The 14122-nt window shown below is 41.9% G+C and overlaps 1 protein-coding gene across 1 annotated transcript in view; it reads left to right on the top strand.

Moving 5' to 3' along the window:
* Positions 1–14122, top strand: part of ERCC6L2 (ERCC excision repair 6 like 2) — a 173723-nt gene that overhangs the window by 86508 nt on the left and 73093 nt on the right. The gene's annotated exons all lie outside the window — the stretch shown is intronic.

Here is a 14122-nt window from a genome sequence, read left to right as displayed (position 1 = left end):
AAGGTGTGTGTGTGATAAGATGTAAATTGGGAAAAAATTAAAAGTGTGCAAATTCCTGCCATTGCACACTGAAGATTTATCATAAAATCTCAGCAATATGATCTGGGGACACAACAATTAATCTGAGGAATACATGCAGCTTGAGGGATTGTCCAGCCTTCCCCTAGAACAGCGGTTCTCAACCTGGCGGTCGCGACCCCTTTGGGGGTCGAATGGCCATTTCACAGGGGTCGCCAAAGCCCTCTCTTGCCCCCCCACGCCTTCACTCACCCTCACTCTCTGCTCTGTTGGATCGCCGGCTGTTCGCTTACCCCGCCCACTCCCAATCTATTGCTGCCTCCGGAGTCCCAGCTGATGGCTAGAGGAAAAAAAACTCTTTAAATTCTTGCCACGGGGCTTCAAAGGGCCGCCCTATAGCCAGTGGTGCAGCCCAACCGTTTGTTAAATTGCTGGCTTGTCCTGCCCCTCCGCACCACTATTTATTGCCAATAAATAGTGGTGGGCGAGGGGCGGGCGAGCCAGCAATTTAACAAATGGTTCGGTGTTTTTTTGTAATTTTATTGGCCCACGGAGCTTCAGCATAGGCTAATTAGCCCTTGATTAGATCGGCTCCCGACTCTCAGCTGATTTGTCTCAGCTGTTTTGCTCAAGGTTCTGCTGCTTCCTTGCAAAGAGTCCTGGAGCAGATTTTTTTCCCCCTAGCTATCCTGAAAAACGAAACTGAAACTGCTTTGCTATTGCTGCAACGTTTGAAAATTAGGCAGGCAGATTTCTTTTCTTTTTCCTCACCAAAAAAGGTAGGTGCAAACAATGGGAAATTTAGGGAAAAAGAGGAGAGTTCAAGATTTTAAAACACAAAAGAAAAAAAGCTCTATTTAACTAGGGAATTGTAATAATTGAGATACTATTAATTGTATATTTCTGAAAGCAGAAATGGTTAAGTTGTGGTTTGGAGGAATATATGGGGGAAATTATTTGGTTTATTATTATTGGTAAATATAATTAATTGATTTGTAAGAAATTGGATTGCATAGAAATAATTGGAATATTCATGTTCATATTGATTAATATACAAAAAAGATAGTTATATAACTAATTGATTTATATTAAAATGTTGAATTTGTATTAGACAACTAATATTACATAATTAACCAATGTGAGGATGGATATAAAATTATATGACAATGGGAAGGGGTATAATATAGAATAGAAGGGAAAAATTGAATTTGATTAAGATTAGAGATGAGGATGAAGGGTAATATTGGTTTTTTACAAAAATAGATGAGGAATAAATATGGCAAAAAGGAAATATAGAAATTGTAAATTTAATTGAAATGACTAAACACTGTTTAAATTTGTGAACCGGCCAAATACTCTGTTCAAAGAAAATACATTGTATGTTTGTATGTGTGTTTCTAATTATTGTTATTTATTCATATTTGTTCTCTTTTATTCTTTAAAGTTTAACAATTCATTCTTTATCTTAATATCTTTATATTTGTTTGGGGTTGGCTTTCTTCCCTTTCATCTTTTTTATTGTACAGCAATCTTTCTCCTCAAACCTACCAGCTCTCTCTTTTCTTTCCTTCTTACTTTCTCTTCCTCCCCCTCTTCTCCTCCTCCCTACTTCCTCTTCCTTTCTCCTTCTCCTCCTCTCTTCCTCCCTCTCTTACCCTCCCTCCTACTCTAATTTCCCTTCCCTTCCTTCATCCCTCTCTATTGCTGTATACTTTTATGCATATGGACTACTCAGAGGGCTGAAAAAGTTATTTTTGACTGGTCCTCGCACTTTTGACTAGTCCTCGAACTTACGACTGTCCTCACATTTTATGTTTTTGCCCTATCTTGTCACCAGGGTGAAGAGAAGCAGTTGTGAAATGAGTGACATGGTTATTAAGAATGCTACAATGGGCATAAATGATGACCAGTCATAAGTGCGAAGACCGGTCAAATGTGCGAGGACCAGTCAGAAGTGACTTTTTTCAGCCCTCTGGGTAGTCCTTTTGTGCATATGGACTACTCAGAGGGCTGAAAAAGTTATTTCTGACTGGTCCTCGCACTTTTGACCAGTCCTCGAACTTACGACTGTCCTCACATTTTACGTTTTTGCCCTATCTTGTCACCATGGTGAAGAGAAGCAGTTGTGAAATGAGTGATACGGTTGTTAAGAATGCTGCACGGGCATAAATGTGAGGATGGTCATAAGTGCGAGGACCTGTCAGAAATGACTTTTTTCAGCCCTCTGAGTAGTCCCTATACACATAGCCATGGCCATCCGGTCACATGACCAGCTAGCCACGCCCACCCAGTCTCATGACCTCCAAGCCATGCCCACAAAATAAGCCACGCCCACAGAACCAGTAGTAAAAAAATTTAGAACCCACCCCTAGTTGGGGGTCACCACAACATGAGGAACTGTATTAAAGGGTCGCGGCATTAGGAAAGTTGAGAACCACTGCCCTAGAAGCTCATATAACCAAATTTATGTGGCCAGATTTACAATTTATGCTACCCTGTTCAGTTTGCATGAGGTAAGCTTGGTGCTAGGTCCAAGGCAGAAAAACTGAAAAGCCCAAAACAGGTAGTCCTTGACTTACGCACAGAACTGAACCCAAAATTTCGATTGCTAAGCAAGGCAGTTGCTAATTGAATTTTGCCCCATTTTACGACCTTTTGGTGCCACAGTTAAGGGAATCTGGTTTCCCCATTGACTTTGCTTGTTGGAAGGTGGCTGGGAAGGTTATAAATGATGATCACATGACCATGGGACAGTGCAACAATCATAAATACATGCCTGTTGCCAAGCTCCCACATTTTGATCATGCAACCATGAGGATGCTGCAATGGTTAAGCATGAAAACTGATCGTAAATCACTAGTTGTAACTTAGAATGATCACTAAATGAATGGTTGTAAGTCAAGGACTATCTGTATTAGGGTCCTCAGGGAAGCAGGCTCCAAGCTACTTCAGATTTATTGCTCACTCTGATGCTAAAATACCCTGCTCAGAGCTTCTGAGCAACTACCAGTCTTGGAAAAACCATTAGCTGTAAATTTGGATCTTTATTGGTATTTTTAGGACAGCAATAGCAATAACACTTAGACTTATATACCACTTCACAGTGCTTTTACAGCCTTCTCTAAGTGGTTTACAGAGTCAGCATATTGCCCCCAACAATCTGGGTTCTCATTTTACCAACCTGGGAAGGATGGAAGACTGAGTCAACCTTGACCTTGGTGAGATTCGATCTGCCAAATTGCAGGCAGCTGGCAGTCAGCAGACGTATCCTGCAGTACTGCATTCTAACCACTGTGCCACTGCGGCTCAGAATGACAGAGTAAGCAAGAACAGCCCTGCTGGATCAGATTAAACCCTCTGTAGATATCTTTTTGTTCCCATGCTGTCCAATCAAAAGCTTCTGGGACATAACACAAGCAGGACATTAGGAGATTATAACCTGATGCTCAATCCTGGCAAACGGGATTAGAAATATGATGCCTCTGAGATAGAAGATCCTATCACTGTTATTTAATAATCTTACCCCACAAATGGCATTGTGGTATTTGTCTTAGAAATTCCAATTGTATTATAAATTTGTAATTATATTAATTTGTATTAATTGTATTATAAAAGAGCCTTGGTGGCGCAGCAGACCTAAAGTGCTGTTAAGTAGCACCAGCTGCCTGCAATTACTGCAAGTTCAAATCTCACCAGGCTCAAGGTTGACTCAGCCTTCCATCCTTTCGAGGTAGGTAAAATGAGGACCCGGATTGTGGGGGCAATAAGATGACTTTGTATTAAAAAAAAAGAACACAGCTTAGGGGGAGCCGAAAGCCCTACTAAGCAGGTATATACAAAAGTATGAAGGGTATTGCTTAACCCATTGTAAGCCGCCCTGAGTCTCCGGAGAAGGGCGGCATATAAATCGAACCAATAAATAAATAAATAAATAAATAAATAAATAAATAAATAAATAAATAAATAAATAAATAAATTTGAACGGGCTCCAGGAAAGGATACTTGGGACCTATGGCATTAGCAATAGCATTTAGACCTATATACTGCTTCATAGTGCTTTACAGCCCTCTCTAAACGGTTTATAGTAGCCCTTGTTTTATGATCACAATTGAGCCTAAAATTTCTGTTGCTAGGTGAAACATTTGTTAAATGAGTTTTGCCCCATTCTATGACCTTTCTTGCCACAGTTGTTAAGTAAATCACTGCAGTTGTTAAGTTAGTAACATGGTTGTTAAGTGAATTTGGTTTCTACATTGTCAGAAGGTCACAAAAGGTGATCACATGACTCCAAGACACTGCATCCATCATAAATATGAGTCAATTGCCAAGCATCTGAATGTTGATCACATGACTATGGAGATGCCACAATGGTCACGTGAAAAAAAAAAGTCAGTTTTTTCAGTGCTGTTGTAATTTCGAAAAGTTACTAAGTAAACTGTTGTAAGTTGAGGACTATTTGTATTGCCATGTCTGGTTGATAACACAGGCATCTGATAAAAGCCACAATGTTGTCACAGTGATGTCACATGTGATATCACCTTTTCTGTCTTTGCCTTCCCCTGTAAAACACCCATACTTGGTAAGTGAATTTAGCTTAGTAGATCCATAAGTTTCTCTCACTTGAGGGAATCTGTTGTGACCCAGGTCCAAGTAGGTAGTAATTGACGCAAACAGTTCCAGAACAAACAGACTTTATTAGAACAGCTGAGAATTAACTCATTCTCAGCGTAGTCCAAACTAAATTAAAACAAACTCTTCATAACACAAATTCTTCAGTCTAATCACCAACCTTGGTATAACGAGGCAAAGTGCCAAAGGCTTCTCTTGGCAAAAGTTCAGAAGCAGAAGACGCCGACAAGAGATAAGTGCAGCAAGACTATCAACGTTGTTTTCTGACAAAGAGCCTAAGAGCCGTGGCTGGTCTTTTAAGCCTTATGGGAGAGGCCAATCATCTCTTGGCTCTATTCCCGAGTCATCTTCTTTGCTTTAGCTGCTCTTGCCTTCTGGCAGCTCTTCTCATATGTGCACTAGGAACAGGCTCCTCCTGTTCCTCTGCCTCTCTACTGTCAGCCTCTGGAAGCTCTGGAGTCCGCACATCACTCCCCGATGGCTCATCTCTGCCTCCGACGCAGAGCCCTCATCCGGGCCTTCCCCAGCCTCAAGGACTCGCCCATGTTCTTCCTCAGCCTCATCGCTGTCCAACTACACTACCAGCTCTGCAGGCTGCTGGCAAACCACAACAGAATCATGCATTTATTGGTAGCTTTAAATCCCTGAACCAAGAGTGAAGGTTAAAGTTCCTATGGCCCCTTTCTATCACACATATATCTAGAAACTTTTTAAAAAAGTTTTTGTTTTTCCAGTGAAATATGTAGACAAACCACTGGCATCGTGAAGACAGTTTATAGTCAACAATCTAGCTTTGTTAAACAAATACAAATTGGGAATCCAGCCTTGGTTTACTTTTCTGTCAGTCTAAATGCAAGTTTATATGAACTAAATCCTTGTGCTGAATTTTTTTTGGATTGCACGCACGGGCCCCAATGCAATAAAGAGAGGGGAGGCAAGAAAGCAGCATGTCTAAAAACATAATGTACAAAGCCAAGCCCAATAACACATGATAACTTAGGAGACACAATGCCAGTTTCAGCTTGATAGCATTATTTCCACACTTTGAACAATGGCAGATTTATATAACATTTCTCCTCCACATTAATTGCAGTTGTCCAGTGTCTGCCAGAATGCAGAAAACTATTGACTCTGACTTATTTTATTAGATCTGCCCTCAATGCACCAGAAAACAACCCGCCCAATAATAATCTTCAACGATAATGTAGGAGGAAAAAAATGCAGAGATGATTCAAAGGCTTTCTATTAATGTCAATTTTTGTACTGAAGATACTCGCCATGGGAGAAGAATCTGCTAATAATTGTCCAGGAATGACACTATAGGTTCATCTTCCAATCATACCCTCTTGTGGTTTTTCACGAAAGACCAGCTCCAAATTGTTTCACTTTTTCCAATAACAATTGAAGATTTTGCAAGAAAATAAAGAGGAATCAGATCAAATCAGACAAATCATTCTGACAACTCATAACACCACAGACTTTTCCTAGGTCTATTTTAAATCAGAATCATTTCTACTGTAGCTACTTTAATAAATCCTAATAATTGCTAACATAGGTGCAGATCTAGACCCACACAGCCTGTTATGGGGTGTGCAGAGGTGGCAATAGGCGGCGGTGATGGGTGGAGGCAGCAGCGGTGGGCAGCAGCAATCCCCGCAGCCTGAAACAGCTGATTGGTGGTATTCCGGGAGGCGGATCCAACTGCCAATCAGCTGCTCGTGCTAAATCAGGCTGTGCTGAAGCTGACAAATTGCTGGGAGGCAGAGGCAGATTTTTTTTCTTGTTTTTCTCCCCCAAAACTAAGTGTGTCTTATGGTCCTGAGTGTCTTATAGTGTGAAAAATAAGTAGAAAATACGGTATATAGAATCCACTCTAATTTCTACTGTGGCAGTTTAGCCATAATCAAGGGACATTAAAAACAGATAAAATGAACAGTTATTTCATTTTGGGTTTGTGACAAAGGAATAGATCTCTGCAAGGCCACTGCATGATGAGTCTTTGTTCATTTGTATATGTGTAGTTGGTCAATTCAAAGCAACACTTTGTAACATCCTCATTTAATAAGAAAAATAAATGTCATAGTGTCTCCTACATTGCCCATTAAGCATCCCCATTTGGCAGAAGAAAGGTTTTAACTAAGAAAGGTTTTGGGTAACAGTAATAGTAACAGAGTTGGAAGGGACCTTGGAGGTCATCTAGTCCAATCCCCTGCTCACGCAGGAGACCTGTATTAGGGATTCGAACCACTGAACTGCCAACCTTTTTGATTGACAAGCTCTGATCAACTAAGCTGCCTTAGCCACCGAGCCACCTACTAATAGTGATATCATTACTGTTTTTAATCTTAAGGTAAGGCAAATAGCTTCATTGCAATTTCATTTTTGCTTTTGACACAGTATTTGAAATATGTACATTAGTTTGGCTGCCTTTCCTTCAGAATCAAAGCCAGCAGAAAAAAAAGTGATTGCAAGGTAAGTATGGTTAGTTTCAATGATTCAAGCTAAGCACTATTTAATTGGATCTTCTTCTTTTCTGGGTTGCTTTTAAGAATTTGAGTGACCTGGCCCTTTAAAAGGCCTTTATCCTATTGATAAAGTCTCCTTTAAGTTCAGCTAAACTCCTAAAATCTACATGGCTATGTACAAATGTCCTCTAAAATAACAAGGAAGTAGTTTGGCACTGTTTTCTTTCGGGGTATTTTTTTAGATTTCACCATCTAGTCCAGGTGTGTCAAACTCGATTTCATTGAAGGCCACATCAGGGTTTGTTTGACCTTGGGGGGAGGAGGGGGGGCATATGGCCACGGTGGGCATGGACAGCTCAAAATCATTCGTGTCGGAGGCGCCTATGGTGGCTCAATTACTCTGCCAGCAAAAATGGGCTCCCGCGTTCCGTTTCTGGCTGTGACAGCCTCCAGCAACCCTCTGTCAGGAAAAATGGAGCTCTGGAGGGCCACATGCAGGCCTCCTGAGCTTTTTTCCTGGCAGAGGCACTGTGGGCCAGTCTTTCACTGTTTCCAGGGCCACCCCATGGGCCAGATCTAAGCACCCTGTGGGCCGGATGTGACCCATGGGCCTTGAATTTGACACCCCGATCTAGTCCATGGATTTCAAACTCGATTGCATCACGGGGTAGATCATGATGTATTGCAATGTTTTTTGCCTTTGCCGGGGTGGTCGTGGTCTACACATGATGCATCTGGTCCATGGGCCACCAGTTTGACAGGCCTGATTTCCAGTCCATAGTCTGAGGATTCTCTGGTGGTCTCCTATCTAAGTAGTAATCAAAATAGACTTTGCTTAGTTTTTTCAAGGTCAGCCAAGATCAGTTGGGTATTGCCAACTATTGTGACGCTTACCACGGTGTTAATTATGGAAGCTATACTTTATGATATAAATGCGAAAAACCTTTGCATTTTGGTTTTTACTATATTTTGTAAAGTTTCCCTTGTATATGATGTATGCTTAATCAGATCAGAATACCAAAGATAAGACAGAGTTTCATTACTGCAAGGTTTACGGAAAAAGGAAAACTTCAAAAGTAAAACTATAAAGGCTTCTTCTCATAAGTAATTTTCCACAAGACTCACTCCTATGTTTACTGAAACATCTGTGGTTCCTTTTGAAGAAAAGGTTTCAAAGTTTATTTTTTTTTCCTGGCAATGAGGACTAATTCCTTGGAACCTCTCAGATGTTGCAGCAATGGAAGGTGAGATTATTCAGGAAAAGCAAGGATTACGATGCAATCACAGATTTTGTAAACTAAATCCCAATATATATCATTCCAGTAAAATATTTCAAGCTGGAATTTATTTACACACAGGGACACATATAATAATGTGATATATAGATAAGATATGCCTTAAGCAAGAACTTTATAATAGTTTTTTTTTATTAGTACTTCCTTGCATTAGTTTTAAAGACATTGTATTGAAATGATTCTTCCATGTATGTTTCAGCAACACCTTCCCTTAAATATCAGGAAATAACTGGGATACCCTGTAGCAATAGATATATCATGAGAAGAAACAATTAATTATAGGCCAGGTGTGCCAAATTCAGAAAACATAATTTCTATCAGCCAGGAAAACCCATTTGATAATGGATGTGTTCCATACCCTCTCCCCCCACTCCCCATCCCATAGTATGAATAAAGTCAAGATTGCTTTAACCTTGGTTTGTTATGCTCTTCTTGGTTTACTAGCACTGTAGGGGAAAATATTTGAATCTTTTCCAAATGTGTGACAGCAGTAGATTGAACAGGAGCATTCCGCCCACAGTTAGCTTGTACTTCATCTAATTTAGATTCTGTAAATTACAGACTGCAGTAAATAGGTTACAAATATTCTTATAATTCACTGCCAGTCTTTTTTGGTGTTTGTAGCCAACAAGCTGATTGTGCACTAGGAGAAAAGTCATTATGCTTTCCTGCACTGTGTGAAGTGGGAAGTTATTTGTATCTTCTCAAGTTGATAAATCTGAATGCTATGGTAGTGGGAGGACAGAATGATTGATTAAATGCTTCTATAGACTTGTATGCATTTTTTATTCTAAATTTCAGTTTGAATGCTGTTGAATTCCACCTTAAACTTCACAAATAAATAATGATCCATTTGTTTCCAGATCCAACTAACCCATTAAAAGGTTGAAAAATATGTAATGGGCTGTTGGCTTAATGTGCATTTTTCTATTTCTTCATCTGTTAAGAAAAAGCAAACTGGCATAAATTCTGCTTCCCTAGTGGTATACTAATAGTGCCTCAGTAGTGTGGTTGGCATGTAATGCTGTCTCAAAAGTTTTATTAATATGGGAAATATTAAGGCAAAGGATTGGCAATCTGCCCCAACTTCCCTTCCCAACAAATGGGAAAAACAAACACCATTCTTCATTCGTGGTGAGATGAGATTGGGCAAGGATGCTGCGAATCTGAGATGGAATATTTGAATAACTGAGTATCTGAGCAATAGGTCATGAAGAGAGAAGATATCTGAAGGAAATCCAGGAGTTGTTTACACTAATAGAAGAGTGCTACCATCATGTCCTGGACTAGGAGCCACGATGGTGCAGTAGTTAGAACTGTGGTGGTGCTGTGGTTAGAATGCAGTACTGCAGGCTATTTCTGCTGCCTGCTGGCTGACTGCAATTGGTAGTTCGAATCTCACCAGGCTCAAGGTTGACTCAGCTTTCCATCCTTCCGAGGTGGGTAAAATGAGGAGCCAGATTGTTGGGGTAATAGGCTGACTCTGTAAACCGCTTAAAGAGGCACTGTGAAGCGGTATACAAGTATAAGTGCTATTGCTATTGTTAGGAGCGGAAAAACCCAGGTTCTGGTCCTTTTTTAGCTGTGGATGTCAGTCTAGTGCAGGGCTGTCAAACTTGCAGCCCGTGGGCTGGATGTGTCATGCGCTGGCCACGCCAGTGGTGGGTTGCTCCCGGTTCTGTCCGGTTCTTGCGAACCGGTAGTAGAAGCGGCAGAAGGCTCTGCCCACTTGCCCATCATAATATACGATTTGTGCATGCGCAAAAGCTTCTGTGCATGCGCAGAAGTGCACATGTGCATGCTTGCATCACGCATGCGTGTGCATGCGGATTCCCATTGCAAACTGGTAGTAAAGGTTAGTAGAACCCACCCCTGGGCCACGCCCATGCCCGGTTTAGCGAAGGGGGGGAAAGTCACAATACATCACATGACACTGTGACGATGCGAGTTTGACATCCCTGGTCTAGTGACATGGGCCAATTTTTTCTGTCAGCTCAAATCAGTGTCATACTCTGTGAGAAGCTAGATGATCAACAAAACATCCATTGATAGTTTTACTGTTAGAACGTGGCAAGCACAATTTAAAAAAAAGGATTCTGTAATAAATTCTGTGACAAATACTAACCCCTCCCCCACAAATGTGTATATTTAATTGAAGGTAGAATTTATCTTTTCCATTTAACAGCAAGTGACAGTGCTAACAGACCAACAGACCTAGTTCAGTGTTGTTGGAATAAGCAAAATGGTGCTGACCTCCTCAAAGCAATAAAAAAAAGCAAAAAGAATGACTATGCAAAACACATTTTTGATATAAACAGTGGAAAACTTCTAACGGCCTTTGGGAAAGAAGCAGGAACATATGCAGTAAAATATGGCTCTTTTCCTAGAGCAATCAGGTGTGGAAGATTATGGAGGCAGCCTTGAAGAAGAAATTCAACAACTAATGTAAACATCAGCTCAATCTGAATAGACAGGAGAGTGAGAAAAAAACCTCAAGGTTGATCTGCATTCTTTTTAGTGTACAATTGGAGAGAGAATCTCTGTCAGGTTTTCAAATTTCTTTTACTATATATCATTTGGCATCTATTTCCTAATCTGCTTCAAAAGGCTATCTTCAGGACTAGTGCTTTCTCCTATGCTGGTCCTATACAATAAATCTAGCACTGTTTAACCCTATTTTAAAAAATGGGTTGCTCTTTCTGACTTCAGAAAACATTGGTTGGGCATTATGCAGATAGGTCATTCTCCTGTAGACCAAACCAACTGGATGGTGGGGATGCTTCAGACCAACCCAAAACAGTGAGTAGGAGCTAGGAAAATTCCAACCCCTAACTGCATTGTCAACCACATCATGGTTGAACTCAGGGGTGGGTTCTACTTACCTTTACTACCGGTTCACAATGGGGCTGTGCGCACTTCTGCGCATGTGCAGAAGCTTCCTGATGAAGTCGGGTCGGTGGGTGGAGCCTCCTACCGGTTTTACTACTGGTTCTTGCGAACCGGTCCGAACTGGGGGTAACCCACCACTGGTTGAACTATTGTAGATTAAGTCCAAGATGTTTGGAGAAGAAAAACTGATTTAGCTGTTCTAAATTGCCTCTGAAATGGGCTGCAAAGGGGACAAATGGAAGTTTATATTTTTAAAAGGGGGCATCCACATCAGGGGTGGGTTCTACTTACCTTTACTACCAGTTCGCAACAAGATTGCGCACACTCTCTTGCTTCGCTCATGTGCGCGCCGCACTTCTGCCCATGCACAGATAGTCTATGATGACATCCAGATGGGGGGGTGGAACCCATTTTACTACTGGTTCGCAAGAACCGGACCGAACCAGGAGCAATCCACCACTGATCTATATATCGCTATGTTGAAGTTGAATCCATGTGGCCATTTCGCCTTGAACCAGACTTCTCTGGCATACTCATTCTTTCTGTTTCAAATGTTCAGAGGAAATTGGGAAACCCTTGGGTACAAAAGCACATTGGTATTTCCATCTCACTGTGTAATCCTCGCTGACTGCAAGCTGTAGGTAGGGATTGTACTGTATTTCTTTACTTTTCCTAAGTGCAGCTCTAGGCTTCTCTCAAAATCCTCTACTGTTGTCCTTATCAGAGAAGTAGTAGCTTATTTCTTCCTTTCTGTGCCAAATGTGATAGATGATAGAAAGCAAAATTTACAAGAAGTGATTTCTCTTGCTTAGTTATTTTAAAAGACCTCTGGTCCACAGGTGGGCTGCTGCCAGGTTCGCACTGGTTCGGATGTACCGGTTGTTAAGATTTTGCGCAGTTCGGTGAACCGGCAAATCCCACCACTGGCTGGCCCTGCCCATCCTGCCCCGCCCTATCTTACTTTCTGGCTCCTTTGCTCGCTCACCCAGACCACATGGCCCAGCTGATCTCTGTGCCTCACCCGCTCTGCTCACAGTGGCTACCCATGAATGTAAGGCGCTCGGCCAAAGGGCTGCCTCAGGGTGGACATGGCGAGGCTCGGCCACTTTTCGGGCCTGGCTCTCGCCATCCTTCCACCCACATGCTGCCCGCTTGTCCTTCGCCTTGGTTCAGGGGATGCACCAGTCCCTGGCTCTGGCTTTCCTCGGGGCCTCCGCCCGCATGCCACCTGCTCACCCTTCGCCCGGAGAGATGTGCCAGTCCCTGGCTCTGGCCTTCCCTGGGGCCTCCGCCCACATACCGCCCGCTCGCCCTTTGCCTTGGTTCGGAGGATGCACCAGTCCCTGCGCGTCACCCAGCTGGTCTTCATGCAGGCTGGAGAGCCAGCCTGGTCACATTCATGCATGCATGCATGCACACATGTTCCAGTTTGGGCACTCAGTGCCGAAAAGGTTCACCATCACTGGCCTAGGTGCCTCCTCCTAGTTAGGGAGGTTATGTCCCATTGCACTTGAGCTAAGATCCAGGACACTCCCTACTGGGCTACTGTGTTTGTACCAGTGAAATGTAAAATTTGTTATTACCGGTTCTGTGGGCGTGGCTTGGTGGTGGGGAGTAAATGTGACTGGGTGGGCGTGGCCAACTTTTTTTTTTTTACTTTTAAAAGCATTTTTTCTACAACCTCTTCGGCTGAAGAGGTTGTAAAAAAAAAGGCTTTTAAAAGCCTCTGACGATCCCAGCTGAGCCGCGCAATCATCAGAGGCTTTTTTTTCCCTTTTAAAAGCATTTTTTCAGTGAAGAGGTTGTAGAAAAAATGCTTTTAAAAATTAAAAAAAAAAGCCACTGATGATTGCGCGGCTCAGCTGGGCATGGGGGGAGGGCGCAGGGATTTTTGCTACCGGTTCTCCGAACCACCATCCACCGTCGCTACCGGATCAGGTGATCCAGTCCGAACCGGGAGCATTTCACCCCTGGTTTGTATCCATAGAGCATATTACTCATAATAGCTGCCTTTGTGGGCAAGTAAGATTTCTTTTGATTTCTTAGTAGTAATAAAGTAAGCCTGATTTAGCCATATAAGTATCCTCAGTGTCCATAATCTGTTCTAATAAAGCAAAAAAATTAATCAATTACAAATTAGACTTATAAATCAGGAAGTTAGATCTTCTTGATTTCTCTCCATCTACCCACATGTCAACAGCTACAGTGACTACATTATATAGACTCCCCACATACCAAAAACATCAGGATCTAGCATCACAGGATCTTTTTAGATTTATATTAAAAACAGATGCTGGTGCTGAGCGATGGCTTTTGAACTATTGTAGTGTTTTGTTACAGTGATTTGGATAATGTTGCAGGATGAAGACATTATAAATGAGTATAAGAAAACAGCATCGACCCCAAAAGATAGAGTTTTACATTAAGTATAAAACAGATGGCTAGGCATGGCATGATGCTGTAAATCTTCGCATGCAGGGTATCAAAAATATTTTCAGCTGTTTTTGCTCAGGATTAAATAATTGTGTGTGTGTGTGTGTTTGTGTGTGTGTGTGTGTGTGTGTGTGTAAAATATTCAAAATGTCAGGTAAGTTGCCAAAGTCTTGGGAGGAAGGAATACAGATATTCTTTGTTGGGCAATGTTGAACTTCAGGGTTTAGTGACTGTGGCCTAGACAACAGATTTCCTAATGTTTCATCAGGAACATGGCTGGCATTTTCAAAGGCAAGATAGTCTGTTATGCACACCACAGGTAACTGAGCAAGGAATGACTGGGCTCCTGTCTCTCGCAGGCTCTGTAGCTGTGGACAAATATATACTGGTAAC

Source organism: Pantherophis guttatus, chromosome 2 (genome assembly GCF_059756535.1).
Source record: "Pantherophis guttatus breed Tessera chromosome 2, ASM5975653v1, whole genome shotgun sequence".
Taxonomy (NCBI): Eukaryota; Metazoa; Chordata; class Lepidosauria; order Squamata; family Colubridae; genus Pantherophis; species Pantherophis guttatus.
The sequence above is the reverse complement of the archived record's forward strand: the minus strand, read 5'-3'. Positions and strand labels throughout refer to the sequence as shown.